General features: G+C 39.5%; 1 long non-coding RNA gene across 1 annotated transcript; it reads left to right on the plus strand.

Moving 5' to 3' along the window:
• Positions 1–5,667: 5,667 nt before the first annotated feature.
• Positions 5,668–7,243, plus strand: LOC119725238. Its single transcript, XR_005270694.1, has 4 exons — positions 5,668–5,814; positions 6,054–6,231; positions 6,588–6,687; positions 7,119–7,243. It is a non-coding gene; the product is annotated as an uncharacterized LOC119725238 (long non-coding RNA).
• Positions 7,244–13,480: the final 6,237 nt, after the last annotated feature.

Raw genomic sequence — 13,480 nt, forward strand, 5'->3', positions numbered from 1 at the left:
CAAAATGGTATAAGACAAGACATCGAAAAGGACAAGACATCGAAAAATAGTTTCCAACAATAAATACACTATTTTACAAAATTAAAAGGAAGAATTAAAGTTGTGTTATTCTGAATCGATTTGGCGTCAAGTTGAATATATTGTACTTACGATCAGAATGATCTTCTGAAGTCAGAGATGAAGCCGTAGCCGGGAACGAATCCGTGCTTTGGAAATACCCCAAAAGATAAGCTCATAATCTGGTTTCCCGTCTCGTCATGTACAAACCCGTCGAAATAAGCAGGTCAGGTGTAGTCTGTGCTACCGTGCCAGGGTTCATTATCAAAACGAAAATAACTATGAGGATCACGAGGGTTAATATTATAATACAGTTATTATCATAATTGTGTTTACTTAGGGGCGTATAGCAGATTTACATACAATCCATCGCAGTAGTGCGTCGAACGCCAGTTGAGTACATGGACAATTACCAGTTGAGTTTACTTTCTGTAAGTGATCGAATCTTCAACTCTTTCTTCCCACGTCGAACCGGCAAATACCAAGATGCCGCAAAAGACCATTCAGGATTTGGATGCCTACATTAAGGCAACAGCGGTCGTGTACGACCACTCCAACACCAAACTCGTCAGCAGGAAGACTAAAGTCAGCAGGCGTAGGAAGGAGGCGTTTCTTTCTGTGCTTCCATACAGGAAACCGTCGTCTCATTACCACTCCCATGAGAGAAAGACATCATCATCATTAAATATCCGCAAACCAAGAAGTAAACCTTCAACAGAAAGGTAAGAGACTTTGTAAAGGATGTTCCTAAAAGAAAACTCCAGCTCTCTAAACATATGTATTAAGTTTTTAGAGACCTAAAATCGATGTCACGTCTCTGGGCTTAGCCCTCCCAAACTGACTGTCCTTCGGCAGTCCCATCAATGCATGAAATGACCAGCATTCGGAAACACAATAGGAGGTAATGCTTCATTTCCCAATATAGTTACAATAATTTACAAAAATGAAAAGCAAAACTAAATGAAATGTATTAAAATTTAAAATGTCTGCTTGTCGACCTCTCGTCAGTGCTGTACATGTTAAAACACCTCCTTTGAAAAACAGCACAGGTTCAACGATGGATTTTTGTTCACCTATTTTTTATTTATTTTATTGGCTACTTCCATTTTCTATTGTCTGTTTATTTTTTGAACTTGTATAACTTAAACATTCATAAAACTTGGCTTTGTTCTCTTCTAATTTACATTTTATTCCATTTCTTTCTTGAATTCCTACATAAATGTATACATATATAAAACTTGGCTCCTTCTCTTCCGATGTTCTGTTTCATTTTTTTTGAACTTATATAAATGTGCATGCATAAAACTTGGCTTCTTTCTCTTCAGATGTTTTGTTCTATTCCTTTCTTGAACGCATATATAATATATACCTAATAAACACTTCCTGAAGAATCTCATGATTAAAATGGATGTGTGTATGATCAGCTAAAAAAAAATATTTTTTTTTTTATCAGAGGAGGAGGTAATGCCTTTGAATAAACATTAATTAACGGTATCAGCATGAATACCGATATTGGATTCGACCACGTTGAGAAGAAATATGTAAATACCTTTTTGGAACCAGAAATATTGCTACGACGTAGCTAGCTTTCGATGTCATGGCGACATCTTCATTCAGCGTAGTGAATCAAACAACTCCGGTCATATGACCACATGGCGATCACAAAGCAGCAGGTACTAGGTCATCGTAGATTGATGGCAGATCGTATCCGGTAACTTTGTTATGGGATGGCTTTTTCCCCCGATTTGGATTGCTTCGCATATCTTCTTTTTCAAGAGCTGGTCCTCCTTGGTAATGATTTGGAAATTGTCCAAGCTGATGGAGTGTTGGTAATCTTGATGTGTTCACCAACCGCTGTTAAGGGGGCTAGCTTCATGTTGGAATGTTCTTTGAACGCGGTGCCCAGCGATCTGCTCGTAACGCCCCCATAATTATGTTGGTGGGGCGATCAGGACATGGAATCTTGTAGATAACACCGCATTTATTTTGATGAGGCGATGCCATGTTCTATGTAAAATAACTTTTAAAATACCATTCATTAAAGATGTTGAGTATCGTTACATATTTTGTATTAAAGGAATTAATATGGTCCCTGCTCGAGCGCTCTTGTGTATTTTAAGAGGAACCTTATTTTCTCTTTTGAACGTCTCCAAGCCGCTGGAACAAAAATCACAAAACGCGGCTAAATTGTCAAAATTTGGTAATTATTCCATAACAAAGTGTCACCTTTTTCTGTCGATGCATTATGCAAAGCCTCAAACTTGAAACTTCTGTATTGCTAAAACAAAAAAGCAATGAAAATAAAATAAGGGGTGGAATACCAAAATAGCACGGGAAAAGCAACTTTGTTAAAAGGCGTTGAAAGGGTTTCGGAGTTGCTGTATATTGGAATGATTTTCTGCTGTTGGCGTGTACCGTAACCTGAGAGTCTCAAAGATTGTACCCAAAAAAGAATATCTGTCCCCAAGAGCATAATGACTATTATCGAAAATATCACGCCATGTATCAAAGGTCCAAAACTGAAGTGTTTACCGCGTTCATGCGAATGTTTACAAAGTCTGATGCCGCTGGCTAGATAAAGCCAAATAAAAGTGGGTTTCCTGTGCACGGCTCCCGTTCTGTTTTGGCTTCGGGAGAGTTGGAGGGGAATCCGGCTCCGTACAGGCCCTTGTTCTGCTTCAATACAATACAATAAAATCAAACTTTATTATCCCATTGTGGACCAGCTAGTGGCCTTTTTACACAAATTTACGAACACATAAAAAGCATGAATGTAAAAACGGCACACATACAGACATACATAGCACATAAATACATCAAAAAATAACTCAAACAAAACAATCTTTAAGTAGGAAAATATATTATTTACTGTGTACCCGTTTGTTATTTCTATATGTTTTGCATACGAAGCCAACGTTTGTAGAATGTCCATTTGGTTGTGACATTACAATCTCCAAGAATGATTCTGTCATTCAGAGACGAAGCCGTATCGGGGATGAAAACCACCAAAGATAAACCCATGATCTGGTGTCCCGCCTCGTCACGTACATTAAACCAGTTAAAACAAGATCAGGTCAGACGTAGCGTGTGTCACCTTGCAAGGGTTCATTATCAAAACGAAAATAGTTATGCCTATCTCAGTTACAGTAAACATTATCTATTGTGTTTACTTAGAGGGGCGTATATCTGATTTACATACAATCCATTGCAGTAGGGCATTGAACGCCAGCACATAGACAACTTCTACCTAGTTTTCCTCTCTGCGAGTGAACTTCATACCTTCCTTCAACTCGGAAAATACCACAATGCTGCAAAAGACCATGCAGGATTGGGGTTCAGGAAGAGGGCGTTTTTCTCTGTGATTCTGTACAGACAACCCGCTTTCTGATTACATGAAAACCAAAAAACCAACCTTTGAAAGAAGGGCTTTTTTTCTTAACAACATCTCCCTGAAAGGAAACTCCAGCCATCACATATGTAATTTAATGTGACCTCGCAGTTGTTGTGGTCGGTTTAACGTACAAACTTGAGCAAAAAAAGGAGATATTTTTCTTTGCTCGCCACGCCAAACCATTTCTAGAAACTACTAAACTATCGACGATTACTGTGGTAAACGCCAGTCGGGTTTTTCTTGGAAAAAGAGGGTCATCGAAACGATGGATCCGAAGACAATCAAAACAGACACATGAAAGTTAGAGATAAACAGCAATGACATTTGTGACTGGCTCCATAAAAAAAGGGTATTATGTCACAAAAAACTGAAATTGAGTTATATACATGGTTGGAAAGCCCACAACGTAAGCTTTCATTTGGTATATAATAGAGTTCCATAGCCCTTCCCGTTCTGGATCGAGATATGACATATTTGCATATTAAGTACTTCCTTGGAGTTCAAATTACACAACTGAGAAAACAGGCTTTGAAATAGCCGGCTTTGTTGTAGAACAACAGAACGATGCACACAAAATGGCTGTTTTTCCACTTTGTTCATCAAAATCAACATTTCTGTGAATGACACCTGAAACTGTAGGTATTAAAGATGTCATTTGTGATAAAAAATTAAAATAACATTTTGACGAAATGTTCACCCTCTCAATGTTGAGCGGGCCATTACACAATGATGCTCAGCACGACTTAATACCCTTTTTTGTGGAGCCGGTCACATTTATTCATTTCAAATGAGGGTTATAATTGTAAGTTAATATCGAAGGATTTTATGAATCATTGACTCTTTCCAGCTACTTGTGTAAAAGCTGAGTGAACTTGTGCAATACTTTTACGAGACTCGTGACAGTGGACGTTACTTTGACTAAAACTATACATAATTTTCCCCTATTTTCACAGTAATGCCAAAGACGTCAAACAGAAACTGCAGGTCTTTGTCCGCACTCCCTCCTCACATAAACCCAAGACACTTTATTTCGAACTCCATCCCGAGACATCCGTCTCATCTCTGAAAGAGATAATCCAGAAAAAGATCGGTGTGGAGGCACGATATCAGCGTCTGTACATCAGGGAAATCTTCCAGGTAGGTATGTTTTCATTAATAATACCGGTACGGATAAGTTGTTCAATTTGAAATATCAAAACCTAGATTTTCGCATTGCGGTATTTTAGAAAAGGTAATGTAGAATGCAAGATCTCATATTATTTTCACGTTTTAAACAGTATTTTCAAAAAAATCACAGTCCCTCCTTTTACACTATGAAAGGCTTCAACGAACGTTAATTGCTGGAAGTTTGAATGATTAACCTTTTATATCCTCCCTGTTTCTCTTGATTATGTAATTTACTTTCATACATTATTCACTTTGTTAGCTCTGTGACTTGCTCACACTTGAGGAGAATGGTGTCGACAAAAAGGAAATCATCTCTCTCCGTCTGTCAGTAGAAGACCCAAAAGGTAAATGATAGAGGTTAATAAGGAATAAATGTTCAAATAAATAAACAATCTGAATGTTATTAATAAAGAACAAGAGTCGCTTTTTGTTGTAGCTGATGTTAATAAGTATTTAAGTTGCAAGTTATAAGTAAAAATGTTTCACAGAAGTTAAAAGATAATGTTTTCGGCAGATAAAGCTAACATTGATGATGAGTACCTCAAGGACTTGTCATCGAAAATTGAATCGTCGTGGAAAGAACTTGCCAAACACCTAGGATTTGAAGACGCGGAAATTGCAGACATCCAAACCACCAACAAAGGCAGCACTAAAGAGAGCCGTCACATGCTACTCACTTGGTGGGAAAAGACGACAAATCGCGACGAAGCAGCTCAGAAGCTGAGACGAGCATTGGAGGCCATGGGGATGACTGACTTGGCCCAAAATGTACCGGGTGAGCTAAAATGGGGAAAAGCGGATTTCTTATGATTATGAGTGATATTTCACTACATTTTACATTAGACGATATAATTTTGAATGTATATGGTACCCAGATTTCATACCAAACACATAAGCAGTTTAACTGAAATTGTTAAAAACGTTTTATTGTTAAAAAAAAAACGGAGACAGCAACAAATTATTAAGAAGTACATAAAACGTTACAATTATACATTATTCAATACAATTATGATACACTCTGTTTTCCTTCTTACATCAGTAACGAGCAAATCTAGAGACGAAGCAGGTGGACCCGAGCCAGAAAGGCGTCAAGATGCAGGAGTTGACGAGGAGAGCAAACAAAACGGGGCGGCATCAACCGAGGAAGAGAAACTGAACGAGGAACAAGTTGGTGATCAAGACAAACCTCGGCTTATCAGGTAAAACATGTTTGAACGCTGGTATTCGTACTGCACCTCGTGTTTGAAGAATTAGCAAATATCCGGTGTTTTTTTTTTAGATAACTAAACTCCATTGGAAAGCAAAATATCTTCACTTTAATAATTAGTGTAGTGAATGGTCACATATAAGTTGATGGTCTTAACCTTTATTCCTTTACTTATATATGTCAATTCAAACATTAAAAGAGCCTTAACAAGCTAAATCTCTTTTCTGACAGTCGCAGATATTTGCAAGTCTTCATCCGAGGTCACTGCTTACAAAAACCAAAGATAATTTGTTTGCGATTGGATCCAGAGACATCTGTCTTGATCTTAAAAGTGATAATAAGCGAGAAAATCGGTGTGCATCCTCAGCAACAACGACTGTTCATCCGAAGAAACTTTCGTAACTTTGAGGTAAAGAAGGCTCCATATTTTAAAAAGCAACCATGTTGCGAAGTACCAATAAAAATTCCAATGAATTAAAGACCATGCATTATTGGTCGTTATGACAACCTTCTGATTCAAGTGACAGTCGTGTACAGATAGTGCTGCTTTTGATGTCGGCACACTGGAGTTTACGCACTTATGTTCAAGAAATTTAATAGTGGTTGGCTTTACCCCCACCGATTTAGTTTCAAGATGAAAACGCACCACAAAAAGTTACATTTATATTTAGATATTGAACCAGTGTAATGTAATCTGAAACCCCAAACTATCGTTTAAAATGCTTCGAAAAATGTGTTCATTAAGAATCTTATTTCTTTTGCCAGCTCCACAACTTGCTGACACTTCACGACTGTGGAATTCATCAGGACGAGAACATCTCACTCCGTCTGTGTACCGATGGCCTACTGGGCGGGGGACCAAAAGGTACATGCTTATGAGAACAATAACCTTGCAAGATGGAGAACAAAATGCGTTTAGCCCTCACAATTTAGCTGGGAATGCCACATCCGCTCCTCAAACTAGATTAATGTCACGGGAAAAGAGCGGTATAAGCAAACAGAAAAGGAAATGATTAAACACGATTGATGCTCTAACGTTATATATTACTTAGCATTGGTACAAGTATAAGTATGTAAATTAATGTCACCGCCTCCTTCTCTGATGCAATTCAATAAGGACCACTACAGATATAAGCGATTACTTAAGGAAATCAGATTCATTATTAATTTGTTTGCTATTTCCTTGTGTACATTGTTCATTTCTTTTATGAAATTTCAAACGAAAAGGCATCTATTTCAAACGAAAAGACATGTATTGCTTTTTACCGACAAAGAGGTTTCGTTTTTATTTGGCAGACAAACACCCTGTCGGTGATCAGTTCTTTCGAGACATAGCTTCGAAAACTGAATCATTCTGGGAACAGTTGGCCAAATCCCTGGGATACGGAGAAGACGAAATCAAGCAATTCCAAAAAATCTGCCAAGAAAACAAAAAAAGGAGCCTACAGATGCTGCTTTCTTGGTGGATAAAGCAAACAAATCGCGAGGAAGGATTTCAGAATTTGAAGGATGCATTAAATTCAATCGAGCGTGCTGAGCTGGCTTTAATGGTCCCTTCTGAAGAGCAATGGAGGATGAAACAGGAAGAAGTTGCAGAAAGAGAGAAAAGGAGAGCATCATCTGAAGGACGCGGACCAAGACAGGAGGAAACTGCTCATCGACTACATCAGACTACAGGGACTACATCATCTGAGAATCAGAGAACGTGCCAGGAGGACGTTACACATCGAGACAAGCACGAATCATCGGTACAAATGAGAGGGGCTCAAGAACAGAGCAGGAAGAGAGGAGCTACATCATCTAAAGGACAGAGAGCGAGACGAGATGAAGTTGCTCATCGAGACAAACCTACACCAAAGGTACTAATTAGAGGGGCTAAAGAACAGAGCAGGAAGAGAAGAGCTACGTCATCTGAGGACCAGAGACCAGAGGAAGTTACTCACAGAGACAATTCTCAATCAGAGGTACAAATGGGAGGGGCTAAAAAAAAAATCAAGCAGAATGAGACTACATCATCTGAGGACCAGAGAAAGGGACGACAGGAAGCTGCTTATCGAGACAAACCTCAACCACTGGTTCATGTGGGAGTGCCAGGGACAGAAAGCAGACCAGGTAAATAATTACGAGAAATCCAATATATGTTTTATCTTTCTCTCGCTTGCTATTTTCATTCTATTGTTTTTAATTTCTATTATCAAAAATCAAATTGTTAAAGATGTACTGTCGTGCTCTTCAACAAATTTGCAATTTTGCTCCCAACAAGTGTTCAACTTAAATGTTATATATTTAAGATAAAAATACTATACTTCTGGTTTTAGGCAGCAGCGAACCTCCGACTCTGGGTTCTTTTTCAGCGCATAGATATCCGGTTAGCGAGTAGACGTTGTTCCCGGTTACCTAAAATGTGGAGGGAATCAATGTTTTCTTCTTCAGGCTAGTCAAATAATTTTTTTCGGGGGGGGGGGGAGCTTAAATCGGTTAGGGTTCAGATTTGGTTTATATATTTAATGTTTTGGATTAGTTTTGGGGTCGGTTTGGCCAGGTCAGCCCCACCCGATATAGTAGTACGCACGTTTCTTATGTTGGAACATAACAACCGGAGTATCTTTAGAGATGACCAGAAATGTACACGCTCTCGTTCCGAATACATTCTAACAATAGTAATTATGACTTCAAATTAAATTGAAAGCACTTTGTTCATGTTGCAATGTATTTGTTTTCATTTACAGATACATTACCCGAAGACAAAGCCATTTGGAATGATTCTAAGAAGATCGGAACACACTGGGTAGAATTGGCCTTAAACTTAAATTCCTCTAAAGAAGATATTGACATAATTAAGGCTAATCATTCCAACGATGTGGTATGGCAATGCTTTGAGATGTTAAGCGCATGGTGGAGAAAGCAGGACAATTACAAAGAAGCAAGACAGACGTTGGAGAAGGCTCTGATTGATTCGGGCAGGAACGACTTGGTTCGGGGCACGTCAGGTATGCTAAGTCATTAAAGAAAATTTGGCAAACTGTACATTTACATTTGACAATGCAAACAAATTGAAGTTGGTCAGACAAGATAAATCAAGCCATTAAAATAGCCAGCGTGTAATCAAGACTACTCACATGTCTATGTTTTATATTGTCCCAGCCACATGGTAGGCATGCCCGAGGTCTAGTCGTCTATCACTAGATTCTATAGTTTGAACTATAGAATCTAGTGATCTCTAACTTGGCCAGTCTTAACCTTTCAGGAAATAATAAGTGAGCTGTTCACTGCAGAGCACTGACATTGAACACCTTGCTGCAGCAGTAGGTCCAACTTCTACGATTAAAGGGTTGGCAAACTTGGTCAATCTGGACCTTTCATGCAATATAAGGATTAGGTGATAACGCCAGAATAATATGGGCGGCTAGTTTGCAGATGATGATTCATTTCAAGAAGTTGTATATGGGACATTGTAACATTTACAGTGGCGATGTGAAATATATCTGTGAGTCAGTAAGTCGCATTTAGTTACTGAATAATCGTAGCAACCTTGAACTTCATAAGTCAAAATATCGCAGCCCGCCATCCACGGATGAAGTATTTTTGGTAACGGAGTTTTTCGAGTTTTTTGTTTTGGAACTCAAATAAAATGGCTGAATGTAGGGAGGGGCTGGGTGCAGTTCGTGAAGAGAATTGATCGCTCCGAACACAGACATGTTTACGTTACATACGTGCATACATAGTGTGGACATTCCTTGGTTTTTGTGTAGTTAAGAAAAACCTGTAAAAAAAACCCCTCGTTTTACTTTCCATGATCCCTTTAGTGTTTCTCTTCATTCTGCCACAGATAAACCTAACCCAAAAATGCCTCTTAACATTTTTTTCGAAAGAGGAGAAAAAATTGTGTGGACGTTGGCAAGTCCAAACAACGTCGCTGCTTTGGTTTATGTGGACCTCTTTTGTTCGGAAGTCCACACAGTGAAAGTAATGCTTGTACACCCATACAGACATACATACTCACGCACGCACAGAAGAAGAATAGGGCCCACGGGTTGAGGTTCATCGGAAAATAGAAATCATCCGCCCTTTCAAATGTTGGCTTTGCCCAACCTCTGCACTGGAAATGGCAATATCCGACTAATTTCAATTCAAACGATGTTATGATGGTAAGATGCTTAGTAGTGCAAGTTTTCTAACGGGAAGTCTTTAGACGTGAAAATCAACCACAATGGCAGTCATGTTCGCAAAATTGCAGAAAAGTAAATGGCTTTCAGCATCTCATTCACATTTCCACGATTACTACTAACTACGTGACATCTTATGACATCTTAAATATGGATTAATAACCATAGATGTAACCAACGTTGGAGAGATGGAAAATTCCATTTCCTCCGGCTGCATATTTAAGGCGCCAGGAAACAACTTGACAGCAACGCATTTTGCTAAGATGGTTGTTGTGTTTGACCCACCCACTTCTAAAAACTTCATTAGAGCTGCGATTTGATATGTTTCAGTGAATGGGCTGACGACTACAGAAAATAATCCGTCAGTCGATATAAGGCAGGCAGTGTAATTGACGTTATTGATTGGATGTCCTTTGTATTTCTCTTCACAGCAGAAATGCGCCAATCAAGTGTGGAGCCAGGTCGCAGTTCTAGGACATCACACGAGACTCAATTTGGTGATCCAGCCCAGCTTGCTGCAGACAAGTGTGAGGAGAAACTAAAAGATACGTATACTAGTACGGGTAGCTATGTGCAGATGCTTCCATGGGTCGATGACGACCAAATGCATATCATGGACATCTACACAAAGCTACAACTACAGAAGGATGATGATTATGATGATTTGAAGGGAGAGGTAAAATCGTACTCGGACATCTTCAAACTTCAAACAAGAGAGGGTCATCCAATTATACGGGCGATTTTAAGAGGATTGCCTGGGCTAGGGAAAACGACCCTTTTTGACAAAATTGCTTACGATTGGGCTTGTGACTCTGATTCTGTACTAAGAAAGTACAAGCTTGTTTTTGTTCTGAAAATGCATTCTCTCAAACAAGAGTCAGATGTTACTGATGCACTGTTTGATCAGTTACTGGATGAAATTAATGTGAATAGGGACGATTTGAAATCCTTCATTAAAGCCCATCCCCACAAAGTGTTGTTTCTGTTGGATGGTTTTGATGAATTCATGACGACCGAACTTGATAAGACAAAGTTCGGGTCTCTCCTCAAAATGCTTAATCGAAAGGGAGAGTACGAAAAATGCTGTGTACTTGTTACCACCCGCCCCTCTCATTATGACAGACTGGTAAAGCATATCTTGATTCAGAGGCCATTTTGCCTTGTGGATGTTTTGGGGTTTAGCAAACACAATATTAAAGTATATACAAACAAATTTTACTCAAAAGAACCATCCAAAGCTAATGGGCTTCTTAATAGGATTACATCCTCAGAGGTCCTGTCCGATTTGGCAAAAAGTCCCATGCTGTTGTTGTTGATGTGTTTATTGTGGAGAGAGAGTTCTACACTGCCTAACACTCTGTCGCGACTGTACGACGAGGCACTGAAATACATATTTAGACGAAAGACAAACATGTCAGAAGCAGAAATCTCAAGGCTTGTTATTGCAATTGGAAAGGTTGCTTTGAATGGTATACTTTCGTCTGATCAAAAGCTTTCATTTCAAGAGGATGAATTTGACCAGAAAGAGCTTGAAATGGCCATACAAGCTGGCATCCTCACCAGCCAGCGAGTCTTTAAGAGGATGGACGCTTGTAAAAGTGTTTATTTCATTCACAAGACATTTCAGGAATTTTGCGCTGCGATGTACTACCGAAGTTTAGATGAACATGATATACATCAATTCGCAACGTTCTTCAAACACACTACATCGGGTTTTGAATATCTTCTGCGTTTTTGTTGCGCTGACAATGACGGGCCTCGCACAGAGTCAATTTTGGACATTTTATTGGACAAAGAAAATACCAAAGGAATTCTTGGGTGTGACGGTAATGAAAATTCGGATGGTTACAGCTTAGAGTTAGCCCTGAATTGCTACTTCGAGAGCCAGTGCCAGACTTTGCCACCAGAACACTTAATAGATTCTATTCTAAGCGATACACTCACGATTAACACTTTGAGCAGCGATACCTTGACATCGTTGATGTACTTTTTAGATCACATTACCAAGGACAGAGAGGATGCTTACCTTAAGAAAGTACACGTGCTGCAGTTAAATGTCGACTTGAAAAGGTTTGGTGAAGAGTTTGCCAATTGTGCAAGTAGGATGACAAATGTTTCGAAATTTAAAGTATATTGGCGTTGCTCATTAACCGAGAAAAACATTGCAACCAGTGTAAGAAATAAAACACATTTGACAGAGCTGAATATCCAATATATAGATTTGGGCAGATGTACAGGTTTATCCTCAAGTATGAAAGGCTTAACGCAGCTGACGAAAGTGAAATTGCACAGTTGCAATTTAACAATGGAAGGGTTGAAGAATATTGCGGCGTCAGTTAGTAATCTACCCAACCTTGTTGAATTGGATCTGTCTAGCAATAAGGGTCTTGCTGGCGCCGGTCACTCATGGTCTCACTTGGCGGGAATCCACACCATCAGGACACTGAGCTTGAAAGACTGCAACCTGGAGGGTAGTGATATAAGGCACATTGCGGAAGAACTGAGTAACATGCCCCACCTTGTAGTATTGGATCTGTCTGTCACTACGATTTTTGGCAGCGCATGCCATAGCTTGGCAAGACTCCAGAACCTTAAAAGGTTGCACTTGTCAAGATTCATTTCCAAGGAAGGTAACATGGAGGACATTGCCGATGCACTGAGCAACATGCCCAACCTTGTTGAATTGGATCTGTCCGGAAATAACAGCATTGCTAGAAAGCCTACATTCCATCATTTGTCGAAAATCAAAAGCCTCAAAAGGTTGGACTTGTCGGTCTGCAATTTAGATGGTGATGACATGGACCACATCATCGTGGTGGTGGGCAGTATGACCAACCTTACTGAATTGGATCTGTCTCACAATCAGTACCTTATACGCTCTGGTGATTGGTCTCGTGTGACAAGATTTAAACATATCCAGAAGCTGCATTTGCGATACAGCTTGTGGATTAGCTATGACTTTGAAAGCATTGTGCTGGCACTAAGTAATACGCACAACATTGTTGAATTGGATTTGACTGACAACCAATACATTGGCTGTGATCGTACAAGTGAATGGTGGTGTCGCCTGATCACGAAACTCAAACATATGCGTAAGCTTTCTTTACACAACTGCGGCTTGACATCTGACCATAAGTCACATATCAGGGAGGCACTGGCTCAAATGAAGACCAACTTTGAAGTGGAGTATTAATTCCTATGGCGGTTATGAGCACGTCATGAGAGCACATCCTTGCCTGTTGTGTGTACATATCTTCCAAGAACAATGGCGTCATAACCAATGGGAGGCATTTGATACGTTTTTTGGCACGAAAGAAGGTGGTTGCGAAGTAAGTGGTTTATAGATTGCTGCTTCCAGCAACTTCCTGATGATTCTTATTGAAGGATTTTGGCGGTACTTTGAGGATCAGCTCTGGAGTATTGACCTCTTGTGTACTGGTGTAACAGAGGATGTCTTCCGCAGGTTTCAAAACACCCCCCCCCCCCAAGGGA

This window comes from Patiria miniata, unplaced genomic scaffold, assembly GCF_015706575.1.
Source record: "Patiria miniata isolate m_02_andy unplaced genomic scaffold, ASM1570657v1 HiC_scaffold_19, whole genome shotgun sequence".
In the NCBI taxonomy this organism is placed as follows: Eukaryota; Metazoa; Echinodermata; class Asteroidea; order Valvatida; family Asterinidae; genus Patiria; species Patiria miniata.